Genomic DNA, 17,141 nt, shown 5'->3' with positions numbered 1-17,141 from the left:
CGAGGCAACTAGAGTCATTAGCAAGTAAAGGAGCTTTAAGCTACAGCGTCTTCATCTCGTAACCTCACCAAACAGCAACAGAGAATAGCGTATGTCTTCGGTGATGAAAATAATTTTTAAAAAGTTACTAAATTTAGCACTTTCATAAGCGAGACTAATATTAATGCAACAGCTAAAACCAAACTTCCCCTTGTTGGTTTTGTGCAAGATAACATTAGCATGTGGGTACAGTTAGCTGCTACAGGACATAAGAAAAGTATCACTTTCAAACTCGCATTAAATTACTCTTGTTTCAGTATTCGTGGTAGAGGTTAATTTAATGCATTCTGGAGTTAGCCAGCACAATCAAAGCATTGCTGAGAAAGCAAAGTGCTGAAAATACTTTCCAAATTGTGAATATAGGGCCTCAGTTGTCCTTAGCTACTGACATACTGGCAGGAGGTGTTAAATGTTGATAGCATTTAGTGTGAACGATGTTATTGCTAAATGTCACACAAAACTACAATCCCCAGCAATTTCTTACTGTGTTAGTCCTGAAATAAGACAATTCTACAATTTTAGCTTACTACATTACTAAAGCTTTATAAAAGCACTACACTGTCCCTAATTCTGAGTACAAATTACAGTCCAACACAAAAACCAGGCATATCAAGATGTCGCATAACTAGATGTCACACATTTATTGACAAGAGTGAAGCTAGGAAATGGTTATTATATTGGAAATGCAAAAAGGTCTCTAAGATATAGTGGTGAAAAATAGACTGTAGGCTTAGTGGCTCAGAGAGGAGGTAAAATGAGTGCAAAGTGAAAACTGAGGAACAAATTTATCTGATAGCAACGGAAATCGGTAAGTAAGGAGAGAAAATAAATAAAAGAGGCCATTTTCTTTATAGAGAAGTAAAATTGTAAATAAACATGTCTTCCAGGTCATTCAGTGAGAAGGGGTTGGGTACTCCATTTTAAAGGGTGACTAATTAATAAGGGATTTCATTTTGATAATCCACAATACACAGATCCCCGTTTATGCTGCACCGCACAACAGGTTTCTAGTTCACAAACCAGTAGATAAGAAATACTAGGAAATTTAAACAAGAAGTGTAATCTCACTGCAGTGCTGTGAAAAAGCATTTGCCCCTTAATCAGACAAAGACAACACAGGAAGTGCAACCTGCAGTTTTCAAATTGTGACTGAATTTATTAAAAGCAATCCAAATCAACTTGGGTGCAGCGTGAAAATGTTTTACACTCTAACTCTAACCGATACTGTAAAACAACAGTAGTGCGACAGTTTTGAAAACAGAGGGTGCCTCCTTCCAGTAGCTTTTTTCAATGGCCATTATAAGAAACCACATTGAGGGAAAATACAAAAGAAGCCATGGAGTTCACTGGCCAAATCAATTGATTTTTATGGTACCAGGGAGATAAATGAATGGCTATGTGTGCACAATGTAGATACTGATGAATTGCACAGCCAAGTGGATTCGCAACACCTGACAAGATCGCGTCTCAAGATTCACCACATTCAATCCCCTGCAGGAGAAGGAAATTGGTGAGGCTGCGGGGGGGGTGGGGGGGGGGGAATCCAATGGTCAAAATGAAGAGATAAATCAGACAGTGAAACAGCTCTAATAATGGGAGCTGGTTAAACATCAATGGCTTAGAGCAGTCCCCATTAAACTTCTGATATCCCTACATGACAGATGAAACTACATGAAATACAGCCACTGTCTTGCTGCTATGACACTGTTGGAACAATCTGTCAAGAGTTAGTCTCAGACAAATAACCGCTTTGAGAAGTCCATGCCCCCGGTAAAGTCCTCAAGAATTTATCATTCCCCATCTCCCAAACTACGTGTATTGTGTTGCTTGGTCAAGAGGAGTGCCTTGGTCTTGCAACAAAAGGTCAAGGACAGCTTCAGGATGTAATCATCAGTGTCAAGTAGGCAAAATTACCGCCATGAAAGAAGGCGAACTGGATTGGTTAGTACCACAAATGTGTTCTGTTGTAACCGGGTTGGAAAACTTGCTTATTACAGTGCATCATATGTCATCAGTGTATGTGCATGAACTTTAGCAACTCTTAAAACCTAACAAACGGCACCATGTTAGCACAGGTAATGCTTTGAAAGAAATTGCCAGGGAAACTATGCAAAGGTCAACATTTGTTAGAAGGAGGCTGGTCAGAGTGTGGCATGATTCATGACCATCATTTGTGTTTTAAGAAACTAATGGAGGTATAAATCATCACCCAGGCTATCCTTTGACAAAAATTACTGAACTATCCTCATGTTATAGAAGCATAGCTGAAAGCAAGGTTAAAATAGACAAGAGAAACTTCAAGATTCACCGACTATAAGGCAGGCTTTTAGAATAACCACGAGACAACACTCTCTAATCCAGATTACCATTTACTGATCTAAATAGATTATTTGTATCTCAAAGAATGATGTGGTTTTATCTTAACCACAATGAAAGAAAATCCCATTGCTAATCCTCTTTAATTTGAAGAGCAAATACATTTAAAAATGTGATTAATGACAGAATGAAATCCTAATCAGTCAAAACATCGCACAGCTATTCTATTGTTTTCAAACCTTTTAGATTAATTAACTTTGCTAATGAGAATTCTAAATACCTAAATATAAAGGCAGCATGTATGTTATACTCTGATTTCAAATTAACATACACAAAAAATGACTTCAAGCAGAAAGGGCTTTTGCTTTATTGTAATAGTGACTTTTTCTATTTGCTTTACCTTTAGCTACATGTTCACTAGTGTGATATTTTAAAAAAAAAATCATACAACTATTTTGTGTCACATCTGTATTTCAGTAAATATGTTTAAAATTACCACAAATACCAATTTCCTCTTGTCCTTAAGATTTTATTTGCCAGTTCTAATTTTGACCAATTACTATTTTAAATGGTCTACAATGCAAATATAGACCAGTATCTTTGAAATAGGTAGTGGTTTCAAAAACAGAATAAGAAATCACAACATCCTTTCCATTAGGAAACCAAAGCCTGTATCCCTAACCTAAACCTGATTTTCGCTAAACTCTAAAGAAAGCCAATCAAAATTCATGTTTATTAATGCATTTGAAGACTCAAAGTATTGATGGATTTAATCACTTGGTAAAACAAAATGAAATAAAAAAAAATATATGTTTCATTATGTGGTATAATGATCGTCAATCATACTTGATCAAGGAAGTAATGGTTTGTTGATTTTTCTTGCATCTTTAAGAAAAAAGAAAAAATCCATTAGAAGGCCTTAAAAAGACCCGAAGGTACATTCACTGATAATCCATTATTGCTGAAATTTACCAACTGTCAATAAAATAGTATTTGAGTTTTTGCAATCAAATTGAATTTGATTGTCAATTTGAAAATAGCACATACAATTGATGTACATTTAGATATTTACTGTGCAAAGTAGCTACATTACTCATTATTTGGCATGCTTCCAAAATGCTTCCAACATGGTCCTTGGTATTCGCTGTATGAGCATCAATACGTATTAATTTATATGCTACCTTGGATTAATCTTAGGTAAACTTGTAACAATGGTCTGTAAGAGACTATTACAACAGTAGAACCCTGAGACAGTAACTGTCCTAATAATGGTATAAAAACTCATTAAATTACAAAAAAAGGAAGGACAGTTTATCCATTATTCATCAATATAAATTCCTTAATATTTCATGCTAGCATACAATAGAAATAGTATTTCACCATTTCAAGTATTTTTCAGTTTAAATGCTTCAAAGTAACATATTCGGCTCAAGTCAGTTTGCACCGACAGAACCCAAACAATAACCAGGAGGCTAGCGTTTGCATGCTAGCGCCCAAACAAGCAAACACTCACCAGTTCCAAAGTTTTGATCCACGATCACACATCTAAAATTTGAGAAGCATATCAGTGAGAGACAGCAACATGAGCATATGATCGAGGCTTATGAACACATTGAATCCTACCTGAGGCAGCGACAGACATCGTCTCCCACCTAGCCCGGTGAGCAGCCGCCATAAGCGCAGCAGCTATGTATTAAGACACTGACGTACGGCTGGTCATTTTGACACTAAAACCACGTGAGAACAGACACACTAAAACTAAAACGTTCTTCCTCGCCGTGATTGGTTGTTTCTGGCCAGGCAGTGTATTTCTGCAGCTGGCAGCAGAAGTATAGGAAGGAGGCAGAGGAGTTTGATTCATTCCTAAAGATTATGTCTCATACTGACAGGAAATAGGGATAGTTTGAAAAAAATATACATGTTAAGTACGTTTTCTTTCTTTTTTTGTTATAAAAGTATCTGCAGCTTTAAGTAACTGTCAGTCATACATTCTAACCATAAACTAATGCAAATTAGGTAGTTAGATAATGTTTTGTTGTTGCATGAATAGAACACATTGCATTACAAAAACTATCTAGACATCTAGAGCTCAATAGCTTTTCCCTATTTGTGAAAAAAAAAAGATCTTGACACAGAGGCTTTTCTACAGTAGATTAAATGTTAACTGTGTTTATGCAAAACCTAGTCTCATTGTAATCTACTCAATACTGCATGAGGTTTGATTGTGGTTTAAAACGTCAAAATAGCTCAATGATACCAGAAGCTTCCCCCGACCCTTTGCTCAGCACCTGCAGTGTTGCTAACGTCGCTTGATGAAATAAGATAAATCAAGTTACTGTGAATTCTTGTTATAATTTAGTAAACAACAGCTTTTTGCAAATGTTTTTTTTTTTTTTTTTTTTTTTTTTTATCCAACACTCACAAAGCTACTCCAAAGGGCATGCCAACTAATTAATAATAAGCACAAAGACACATATGGTTTGAAGCTAATGTGCACCTGCAGCTTCTCCACACACGGCACACTCTTGCCCATGAAAATGTTCATATTTGTCTCGGTCTTCTCATCTCTTCCCGTTGCCCCTTCCTCACTTTCTAAAATGTGAATATCTGTGATGAGCTGTGCAGCTGGAGACAATAAACTGGTAGAAGAACCAATTACCAGCAGGTGACAAGCTGGTGGTTTAGAGCTTTCAGCATGTCATTATCTGCACATCGACATTTCCAAGAGCTCTGACAGGGCCATTTCTGAGACTGCCATTGCGATCCACCCTGATAAACCAGGATAAGTAAAAAAAAAAGAAAGAAAAAGCAAGTAATACTCATAAGTTTCCATAAGGTTTATGCTTCCTCACTTGCTTTCACTGCTCAGGAACATGGGCACGTTGTGAACAAATTTCTGTCTTCCTAGTTATTCTTGAACTTATGTGCACATGCAGATAAACACATAAATAACTCGCCTTCTCGTTCAGCTCCCCTGAGTTGATGAGATTCTCAGAGTGTTCTCTTTCTACGTGAAATGGTAATTGTATTTCTCTAATCTAATCCCATTAGAACCCTCCGTGCCTCCCCTGCAAACTGCCCCGAGGCAATTACACAAAATGTCAATGAATTAAGTAATAGCTTGGTGCCAAGCCAGGGGTGCTCACCGTTGATCACTGCTGTCAGTGGAAAAACACCCCTGTCAACAGCAAATCACACACACACACACAAGCATGCCAACTGTATAGTCATTGATGTTCTGAGAATCGTTTAACCTCTCTGTAGGACACACAGTGGCGCATTGCTGGCACTGAAGCACCTGTTTAACTCGCGTCCAGAAAGCACACGCACTCTCATAAAGAAGAAGAAGAAGAAGAAGGAGAAGCAGGTAAAAGTCAAGTGTGCTACCATTTGTGGTGAAATTATCCCAGAGTTACTGATGGCACTTGGGCAAAATATTCTGTGGATCTGTGCACAAGCATGTCGATTAGTACTTTCCCTCTTACAGATTTATTTTGCTTTCATCCGTTTTTTCTCGCACGCAACTGCTTCAGATCCACAGAGTTTTAATAGCTGGGCCAAAGAGACCAGAGCAAATACAAAAAGCAGTGTTCAAATTATGATATATTTATTTAAGGTAGAAAAAAAAAATCAATCCAAACCAACAGGTTATTTCTCCACTCTGCATGTGATCAATCCTGGGGATGGGTGAAACTGAACTGAAAAAAACCTAAGAAAGTCAATCTTAGATTTAATAGCAAAGGGGAAGGGGGACCTGGTGATGAGTGTGACAGAATATGTGCAGACTTTACATAACAGAAGGAAAGATTAATGGAGAAAGTACCAGAATCGGAAGATGAAATGAATTTCTGAAGGTAGTAGTCCTAATCACTGGTGGAGCAAAAGGTGGCTATGCAGTGTGTGCAACGCATATAGGGGCCCTGCACTAGAGGGGGCGCAAAAACGATGTGGGGAATTCTTTTCTAGTCAGCATTTTATGTACTTAACGGCTGTTGTTGTATGAAATGATCAATAACAGAGGAACAGCACTGATTAGACCAAAAAATAATATAGATGGCAATTTAAAGAACAAATCATACAAATAGATTAATAGTAAATAAATAAATATTATGAAGAGAACATTAAAAACGTTTGTTAGGATTGTGTAGGAAAAATGTTGATATCTTTTATAAATAGTGTTTTGTGGTCAAAATTATTTAACCATTTCATTAATGTGGGTTGCCAGTTTTGGTAAAGCTTCCTATCAAGCTATAAGAATGATAGAAAACATGCTAACAAAAAGCTTCAGACCTGCTGCTCATAGGAGGTTCGAGGCACTGGCTAACAGAAGCGGCTTTTTGGCTCACTTGTACAAGTTTATGTCGTGTGTGTGAGTGTGTGGGGGGGGAGGGTGTGGGGGGGGTGAGTAGCGCCCCTGTATGTAGTAGCGCCCCTGCTAAACACACAGACAAGAAAACTATCATGTTTGAGTTTATCCTTCTGACCCTCATGCAGCATCAAATGGGGGACACAAGATAAAGGCAAGCAGGTTTATTTACAACTTTAGGCAGCTACAGGCATCTGGAAGGAGAGAACGTTAGTTGGAAGTCTCGAAGAGGATAATAACAAGTCTTAGAAGTAGTAATATGATGGCGAGCTTAGAGGCAGTGAGGCTGAACGGAGGCGGTCAATCTGATCCTGGCGAGTCTTTGATTAGAGTGAGGATGGCAATAGAGAGTGAGGAGGCAGGTGGAGATCCAAGGGCGCTGGAGATGCAGAGGACAGATGTGGACGGTATGATTCTGGAATCGTCCTCGACGCTAAAGGTTTGTGAGGCTTTGAGACGAGGAGATGGAGTTCAATTCGGTTAGTCAGAGAGAGGTTTTCCTGCAGCTCCCTAAATTCTCTGGAGCCTGAGGAGGTAGAAGGTGTCAGGTGTGCCTCCTGCTCAGGGATGGCATGTTCAGCTACAGAAATCCTCAGAGAAGGTAAGACTTGCACTCTCACGGAAGAAAAAACCCAAACACCAAAATTATTTATTATTTGTTTTCAGAAAAGGAAATTAAAATTGCTAGAATAGACAGGTCAATAACCATATGTATGTCCAATTGAAAAAATTAACATCAGAATTCACATAAAGAACCTCCAAAATCTGAAATAATAGGTAAAAATTACACTTGAGCAATGCATGTGACTAGTTACAGGATTTTCTCTTTTTTTTCACAAAGTAGTTAATCCAATTCACATTGTTTCTGTGTAATTACCAACTTCATTTGTGGAGTACCTTTCCTTTATTTCTTAGTAAGTAATCATCATTCGGGTTTTTAATGATATGATAACAGAAATATATTAACAGAGAAAACTTTGTTGTGTTTATTGCTCCTCTTACCCACTGTAAATAGGTTGCATCATTGTTACGTTTATGTGTAACCGTGGCGGGTGTTAAATTAAGCACAGATTTATGTCTAACTGTTTGATGTAACTTTGACAAACGTGAGGGAGCCCCCAACTTTCACCATGTTCTCTCACAATAGTGCAGAAGCTGTGATGAGAAACTTAGTTTCATCTGAGCTGTTGTCAGTTTGTGGGTATGAAATCCAGTCAGTTGCTCTGTATTTGTTAAACTTAAAAGAAAGGTTTTCGAGAAAGCATTTGTAGCCAGCAGCATCTTTAGTCGAGCACAGACGCTATTTCGCTATTCAAGAAAGTCCAATTAAGTTGAGAAAAACAAAACAAAGCAACATAAAAAAAAAAAATTAACAATCAGCATGGCTTCAAATGACAAACTTTAAAAATTACTTTCATGTCTTTAGGTAAGAAAGAAAAGACTTGTTTATCTGTGATGTGAATCTACTTTCAGCACTGCTTGTAATTCTGTGCATACTCTTTTTTTCTTTATTATTTTCAATAAGAAAGCAGTTTTTATCTACTTCTTTATGAAATGCAAACTCGGATCTCATGGTTAAGTCCCATTTACTGTACAAAAGCATTTTTCCAAAGGTGCACAATAATGTGTTGCATATTGGCGCTGAAATTACAATACTCACACTTATGGCATTGTTTGTATCTTCCCTAAATCCTTAAAAATCTCTTAATTTTATGAGACTATCTTATTCTATGGGTTTGAATTTTCTAAGTATGGAGCTGAATTATGAATGTAAAGTGCATAGAGGCTGATTTCATAAAGGCACTGATGTTATGCCATAAAATAAAGGTTATGTAGAGCGAAACTGAACAAGCAACATGCAACTTGTATAGTCATGCATGTTAGACTACTATGCCAGACCACAATAGATGTTGATTTGAAGGCTACTACACAAGGTTGGTGTGACAGAAGGCTTGGTGCAACATGTTCTGTAACAGATTTGTCTACTTCCACATAAAAAGTATATATTTTTCCTTTTTTTTCTGTCTATTTTCGAGACTGGATTTAAAAATGTGGCTTTATGCCATGAAGGTGGTCTGAGCTTGGCATTCTCTCTATCTCAGGAACTCAAGGTCTTGACATGCTATGTGATATAAAATAATAACTGGACCTTTAGATTTTAGGATTTTCTTCTGGTGAATTCAGTAAAGTCCAAGATAAATTGTATGAGGAACTACAGTGATGAGCAAAAATGATTAGTTTGTGTGTCTTCAGTCTGGGTTGAGCATTTAGTGTGACTTCCTGACTCATTTGTTTCATTTCCTAGTTGTCAGCTAATTTTTCGGCGCTCGCTCCTGTCAGCAGAGGATTTGCTGTTAAGGTCCATCATTTTTCATCCCTCCATAAGCATTCTTCCCTTTCTTTCTCCCCTCCTCCCCCATTGTTTGTAATTACAGAAAACGTGCAGAGAAGCACATATGACACTATTTTATGTATTTATACTCCTGCATAAATGTGACTTTTTCACATTTTCTCATGTCATAAGTGCAATGTATTTTATGAAGTTTTGCAATAATAGGCTAACACATTTAAATATAATTGTAATATGGAAGGAGAAGGATATTTGGTAGTCCAAAATATAAAAAAACTGCAGATTGAATTTATATTCAGCTACATAAACAAACAGTGTAATTACTGCTGCAGGTTTTTGGGACATGTCCCAATTTTGACTGAAGTCTTGCTCAGTTTGCAGAATATCTCAACCTCAGTTTGATTGGATTGACAGCATGAACATAAAGTTTCTTTATGGTCTCCCTCTCACCAATTTTTTTTTATTTGATAGAAAAAACTGATTGCCTGCATGTTTTGATCTATAAGATCCATGTTTCAATTGTTTGGTCAATCCGTCAGTCAGACTTTACAAAGCTATTCAGATAAGACAGGAAAGCAGAACATGCCTAGATAAATAGACATTGGCTAGTGACCACAAAGAAAAACTTCTGGTTGGCTTATATTTTCGCTGAAACAAAATTCCTCCAACATGCAGATCTTGGACATCAACCTAACAATCCAGCACTGTCTGCGTTGGTATGATACAAGCAAGTTTTGCATTTTGTTGTTTAACTTAATTTGAACAAGTGATGTCAACAAAAAAATTACATTCATTCTTATTTTTACTATTAGTATTTTTGTTTCTGGACCTTGTCTGAATACTGGAGTCCAGACTGCTTGTCACTGTTGTTTATTAATTGGGGGACTTCTTCTCCTTCGTTATTTCCTTGACTTTTTCAACTTCTTGTCAGTGGCTCTTTCGCCTTTTCCCACTTTCTTCCACATACTATCACCACATGCCTCTACCAGAGTATTCCTGCTCCTCCTCCTCCCTCTGTTGTTCCCTCATCTCTCTTCCTGTCACTGACAGCTCTGCTCCTGGGGAGCATTGGGGAGGGGGGGGCGAGAGAAAACAAAGATTTGGTTCAGTGGCTCTTATCTTGATTTTCTGCAGATTGGATGGAAGATTAGGAGGAGCGTTTATTCATATGCCACACAATACCCTTTCCCTCCCAATCCTCTCCCCAGCAAAAGCAAAACCCTGACTGCAGACCACAGGGGTAGCAGCCATCAGCACAAATGTGCCATCTGTGACAAGGCTTCTCCATGCTTTGTACCTAAAACCATGACTTCTCTGGGAACACAACGTGCTAAACAAAGAATCTGGAGAAGCTGATGTAAGATGCAAGGCGGGAGGAAGAGGGAAACATATTGCACAATGAAATGTACGCAAACCTAAAGGTTTTTCCTCCACTGATCATATGTTATGTGTTGCATCTTTGTCACTAACATGATAGATGGATATCAAGCTCCACAGTTTTGACAAGTAAAGTTTTTCTCCACTCTTTCCACGTCTTAAAGGCATCTTAAACTCTCATCTAAAATGCAGCTAAAATGGGCACGGGCAGTTTAATAAATAGAATAAGCATTAAAGTGAATAAGAAGCAAAGTGCACCAGCCTTTTCAAGGCGGCTGCTCCCTACTGTGTTTTTGGGAAGCACACAGCATGGTGCTTCTCTTGAGAGCCTAAATCTGTCTCAAAACACATTGTTAAACTAGAGACTTGCCAATTGTGAGGTGAGGCGTACTAAGTATATTAATTCTAGAGTTGTTATTGAGAAAATACTGTTTTTCCTAATTCAAAATTTTATGCCTAGAGTCTCTTTCAAGCAAAAATTAAACAAATAAATGAAATACTTGTTTTTGGGTTTTTTTGGGGGGGGGTTAATCCTCCACCTCTAACATCTGGAGTTTTCATCATTTATAAATGATAGCACAGGCTCTCACTTTTAAATTAATTTCCAGGGTTTGCTGACTTCGCTGCAGCACTTTATGCACATAGAAATGCGCCCCAACTTGTAATCTCCTAAGAGCGCTGGGTAGTGACCTTAATAGCACACTATATTCCAGTTTGAAAAGCAGATTACACATGCTGTTCACGGAACTATATATATTCAAATCAGTGGCAGCTTGGAGGAAAACAAATGGGTCGTTTATATTTGCTGTATTGATTTCTCCAAAAGTGCTCTGGCGGCAAATCAACTTCCAGAGTTCTCCTTCTCTATTTCATCACTCCGAGGGAGAAATAAAAAATATGTTTTCCACTCTCGGTTTCATTTAATTTAGGATTCAGCATTTTTTTCTATTATGGAAAACAAAACAAACTGATCCAAAGGTCTTTCTGGGAAATCCGTGGTCTTCCTCAACTTTTTTTTTTTTTTTTATCTCTTTCTTATTTTATCTCTGATGCTGATTGTGTCTGACAAATTGGTGCTCACCAGCAGACATCAGTATTGTTTACGGATCATTTTCAAGAATACATTTTAGTGTTGTGGCCAACTTACATACATATCCATCTTGTTTTGAGTTTAGAAACTGTTTGAACACGCACATATAATCTTGGTATGTGAACCTTTATAGTCAGAGCAATTTCTTGGTGCAGAACAATTGTTGTGTTATTTCCATGTTGCTTGTATATACAGAGACCTAGATAGTATTAAGAATAGTTTCACCATCTCACTCAGGAAAATAGTCTGACGTTTTACAACTATTATTTTTTATGCTGCTACCACTTTGGATAATCATTTGGAATAAAAATCCTTTATGAAAAATGAGTTACTCCATTTGATGTGGAAAATATGAGACTTACAGAAAGTTATGAAATGCGACAAGCGAGATAAATTTAAATTGAGGCCAGAGGGAAGTAAAAATTGTATTCAAACAAGAAGTAGAGCAAAGCCGATAGACTGATATGTTTTCACATCATCTGTTATTTATTGCATCTCCTCAAGTAAAAGTAAAATGCACAGAAAAATAAAACTCTTCCTTTTTTTTTTATCAAAAAGCCTCATAACAACATGTGACTGAGTAAATATAATTAGCTACTCCCTCCCGTGGGTTGAATCTTGTAAACAATTAGAAAACAAAATCAATTAAAAAGTAACTTCCTTTAACTGTAATTTAAAATATGACTCCAACAGTTTACATTTAACTAATATTTTAAATGCAATTCAATGCAGACTTTTGCCAGATTTTGGGTTTTGACAGAAATGCGCCACACTTGTGGATTGAGTCTGGAAATCCCAATAGTTAGCTGCGAGTGGTATAGTGTTAGCATGCTAACATTAGTGTTACCTTTCTGGATTAGCACAGGATGGATTATATTTGGGTCTATTTTAACAGCTGTAGAGTACATTTTTTTTGCCAATTACCTCTAATGTGGTATTAGACAAAATCGCAACATATCTTGATGTTGATGTCTTTAACAGAAACTGCGAAAACATCCACACCTGCTGCGGAAACAGTACGTCTGTTTCTGGCTCCACCATCAGGCTTCTTCCCCGTCCCCCACATTTTTGATGCTGATACAGAAAAACTGAAAAAAGGGGGTTATTGTTGAAAAAGGAACAGCATGGCAAGCTGCTGAGGAGGCAGCCTGTTGACTAAGTTGACTGAGCGAGGACGAACAGAACGTGATGTGCTTAAAGACGGAAACGCGGCAGCAGATCCGTTAACTGAGAACAGTTGGTAGTTTACCTGCATGAAAGAACTCAACCACAACTATTTTTAGATGGCATCAATTATAGCTGCACATGCAATCGGCATGTACAATCACCAGTTCCAGTCTGCTGTGAGTTTCTTCTTTTGCCACACATACGTTGCCACTCCTTGGGATGCAACAATCAACTAGCAGGTAGCGCCCAACCACTCAGACAGCTAAGTACTGGGTCCAACATATGCTGTTGTTTCTATGTATCAGGAAAACACACTATGTGATCACAAAACAAGAAAAAAAAATAAAAATAAAATATATATATATATATATATTGTTGAGAGAAATATATAGTACATTAATTTGTTTATGTGAAAAGTTGTTCAATTGATCTGGATTTGGAGGTAATGTAACAGTCACATATTCATGCCAACCAGTCAGACAGAAACATTTTGCTACACAGAAAATAAATGAATATTACAATTGTGCAAAACTATTAAAGGTGCAGCCATCTTGGCATACAAGCTCACTGAGTGAATCCTTTTGCATTTGTCTTGGTCTTGTTTCCATTGACACCCGCAGCACTGTAAACTTTTTAATCTGGTGCTTCTTTGTCGGGCGTTTGTTTGGTGTGCCACATCTGACCTTGCAGTCCTCTCTGCTTGGCACCGAGACGGCAGCCCAGCCTAATCACACTGAGCAATGCTTACACCCCAGTAGGATTTGGCTCCACACTCCGCTGACAATTTTTGACTCTGCATGTTCTGCTTGTGGCCTGACAGACAAATTCCAGCACATGCTGTCGTCGATGGCATAAATGCCAATTACATGCTCTCCCCGAGACTTTACTGGCAATTAATGGCTCAGGCTAAAAGCTGCCCTGTTGCAACTTTAACTCATGTGAAGTGGAGTGTGCTGCAAAAGTGTTCACAGCCCTTGAACCTTACCACATTGGCACACACAACAATCAAAGTCTTCAATTGCAGAGCCATTTTATTTCAACTAAGAGTAAATGACAACATGGTGGTTATTTTGAAGGGAAATTGTCATGCTGGATTTTATTTACGAGTATCTAAGTAACAAGAGTTGAATACAAATCAATGCTAATTAAGTAATTAGTGGCACTATATTTCATTTAGAAATTGATTTTATGAATTTGTGTCAGCGTAAAGGAGATGATTTTTGTTTTAAAAATTATTTTTTAGAATTAAAAAACAAAATTCTTTCTTTTCCCTCCCTTTGTTAGAGTATCACATGAGCTTTCTGTCTGCGAAATGACAAAAATGTGGAGAAATGTAACTGTTGTGAACATTTGTATGTCTTGAGGTTGTGGCTGATTATGTAGCTACATTAATAAAAAGATGTTCTGTGAAAGCGTATGTCATTTAAAAATGTGGTTTCAGGATTAAGTTCTGGTGCAGTACTGTAAATTTACCCAAAACAGGCCCTAAATCAAATATTTTCATTCCAGAGGAGAGAGAGATAATATGCAGTAATACTCCAAATAGAAATCCTAAATTCTCAAAATCACTATGACTGTTTACATTCAAATAAAATGAAAAACAAAAAACAAAAAAAAACTGCTTTAACATCAGCCAGCCCCTCCACTGCTTCCAGCCGGGATAAAATGGAACAAGATGCATTTGTTTCAGTCTGGAAACAAAGCAATCATTCAGAGATTGATCCAGTACTTGAATCGCTGCTGGCACTGCAAATGTATGACAGCTTATTTCCTCACTTCATCACTCTTTATAGTCGGTAAAGATTGTATTGGGCTAAAAGCGTCCTCTTTAAGAGCACGCTGGTGTAATTGGCTGATTGCTTGCCTCTGCTGAATTCTTCGCCAGATGTTGGCCATGGTTTAAGATCGGGCTAATTTGAAAAGGAGATAAAGCAGTGGAGGAGAACTGGAACAGCTGGAACAGCAAAGCTAATACAGTGGTCAAAAACATCATGGCACACTGACTAGAGACACTGTGAAGCTGCCAATCCATTAATTCGTTCCTCGACAGCCAAGAAAGCACGGCATAAAGTTAAATTGAACAGTACAGGAAGGCAGTGACCAATGTGCAGATTTTTTTTTCTTTTTTAGCTAAACTAACACTCATTCTTGCATTATGTAAGAGTGAATTAATTCATTTTTGTCTTTTCTCTTTTCTATTTTTTCCGCCAAGCTGTCGGTAAGGCCAAATGAAGCTTAGATATGCCTCAGTGCAATGCAGGCATTCACTCATTCGATCACTAGATTCACACATTCACATAACAATGCTGCGGTGTAGTGAGAACGGGTTGGGGATGTGGGGGAGTTACGGATAGAAAGTGCCAGCTAGGAGATGGAGAGGCGATGAAAAACATGCGCAATAATACGCAACAATAACACATGCTGGAAGGTATTAGAGACTGGCAGCCAACTTCCATTTGCTTATGGGTCTGGGTGGTCTTCCTGCCAGCATTTTTTTTTCCTCTCTGTGTTTGAGGAAGAATATCTTATCAAACTTTCTGCCAGGTTTTGATGATTAAGCACGTCCCTGTTTATCTGCAAATATGGCGAGCTTGTGAAACAATTTGAGTTGTTTTACATTCGCCCAAATATGGATCAGCACACAGAAGGTGTTGGTGACACCTTACTTTTATCGTGCTGCAGCTCAAACTGTGTACAAACAAATCTGCTACCATGTTATCTCTGTAGCCTGCAAGTGTTCAAGGACAATTCTAATTAGTTTGTGCAGCGCTCCTCAGTGGTAACGCTACTAGAGTTTTGAAGGCGCGACATCCCGTTCCAGTCGGAAGAATACAGAATCTTTTATAAAATATTAAATGTTACTGCATCTCATTGGTCCATCTATTTGTTTTCAATGTGGATGAGTAATTTTAAAACACTTTTGGTAATACTAATACTCCTCCAAAATATCAAATCAAATCAAATCAAACTTTATTTGTATAGCACATTTCAGCATCAAGGCATTTCAAAGTGCTTTACATCAAATCAAACACAAAAATACATTGCAACATAGAATCAACAGTCAGATTCCGTCAATAAATTTGTAATTTATTACGTTTCAAATACAACTCTAAACAAGAGGGTTTTTAGTTGGGATTTAAAGGAAGCCAGTGTTTCAGCTGTTTTACAGTTTTCTGGAAGTTTGTTCCAGATTTTTGGTGCATAGATGCTAAATGCTGCTTCTCCTCATTTGGTTCTGGTTCTGGGGACGCAGAGCAGAACCAGAACCAGAAGACCTGAGAGGTTCTGGAAGGTTAATACAACAGCAGCAAATCTTTAATGTATTGTGGTGCTAAACCATTCAGTGATTTATAAACTAACAACAGTATTTTAAACTCTATTCTTTGAGCGACAGGGAGCAAGTGGAGGGACTTTAAAACCTCTGTTATGTGCTCTATCTTCCTGGTTTTAGTGAGAACGCGAGCAGCAGCATTCTGGATCAGCTGCAGCTGTTTGATTGATTTGTTGGACATAGAAAGGTGTGGCCATATAGAGCCTGTGATGTAGCTATAAATGTTGAGGTGTTTCATGCATGTTCATGCTAAATGTTCCGCAATACACATGAACTGAATAAAATAATTTTTATCATGGCTCTGAAGCTTGTCACAGCTTTAAACACAAACAAAATGGACCAGGGTGGAATTGTTGGCAGCAGCTATGCGTGGATCAAGAACAGATCACCTTGGAAAGTTGCTTTTCCGATGCTCTGGAGGGCAACCGGCTACAACATTGAGAAACCTGAAGTTGCAAGGCTCCTTCTGCCGAATTCTGAGTAAACCAGGATTGAGTTTTATTCTTTGGCCTAGGAAAGGTCCTGAATACACTAATAGAAACCCATGCAGCTTATTGGACCCAAAGCTCCTGCAGTTTCTCTCTGCCGTCAGGGTGGCTGATCAGAAGAGCCAGAGGTATCCATGACATCACAGAGTTTCCTTCCTCTTCCCGCTATTGGAACCAGAGTTAAAGGAGTATAGATTTTAAATCAATAGTTATTGTGCCAGCCCTTGTATTCAGCATTTCATGGTTGTATGTCCAATGCATGTACAGTATAAATTATCACGACATTACTGGAATTTAAAATTAAGAAACTGGTCAAATAAAATTTGTAAATCTAAAAATGTTTAAGTGAGTGGTCTGTTCTTTTGTTCAAGGATGTATGAGACTACAATTATCTGACAGAGGGGCAACTACTATTTATGATTTTAAGCATTTTATTGACAGGAACTTGATCGCCCACAGCCTGGCAGACACACAAGTACCAGCAGTACCAGAATCGAACAAGCTTCAGTAAAGCAATGTTCATTGTTAGAAACTCACAACAAGTGCAGATATGTCTTAAACAGCAAAAGGCTTTCCTTTATGCTGCTTTATCAATTTAATTTTTGTAATGAATGTAC

The 17,141-nt window shown here is 37.8% G+C and overlaps 1 long non-coding RNA gene across 2 annotated transcripts in view; it reads right to left on the bottom strand.

The window, feature by feature from the left end:
• The window catches only part of LOC122820114, a 146,074-nt gene extending 141,961 nt beyond the window's left edge, over window positions 1-4,113 (bottom strand). For both annotated transcript variants that reach the window (XR_006368732.1, XR_006368731.1), the window contains exons 1-2: window positions 3,979-4,113; window positions 3,869-3,900 (exon numbers count right to left, since the gene is read on the bottom strand). This is a non-coding gene — a long non-coding RNA (uncharacterized LOC122820114). The remainder of the gene's footprint in view (window positions 1-3,868; window positions 3,901-3,978) is intronic.
• Window positions 4,114-17,141: the final 13,028 nt, after the last annotated feature.

Source organism: Gambusia affinis, linkage group LG18 (assembly GCF_019740435.1).
Source record: "Gambusia affinis linkage group LG18, SWU_Gaff_1.0, whole genome shotgun sequence".
Lineage (NCBI taxonomy): Eukaryota > Metazoa > Chordata > Actinopteri > Cyprinodontiformes > Poeciliidae > Gambusia > Gambusia affinis.
Note: the sequence above shows the minus strand (reverse complement) of the source record. Positions and strands in the feature narration are given on the sequence as shown.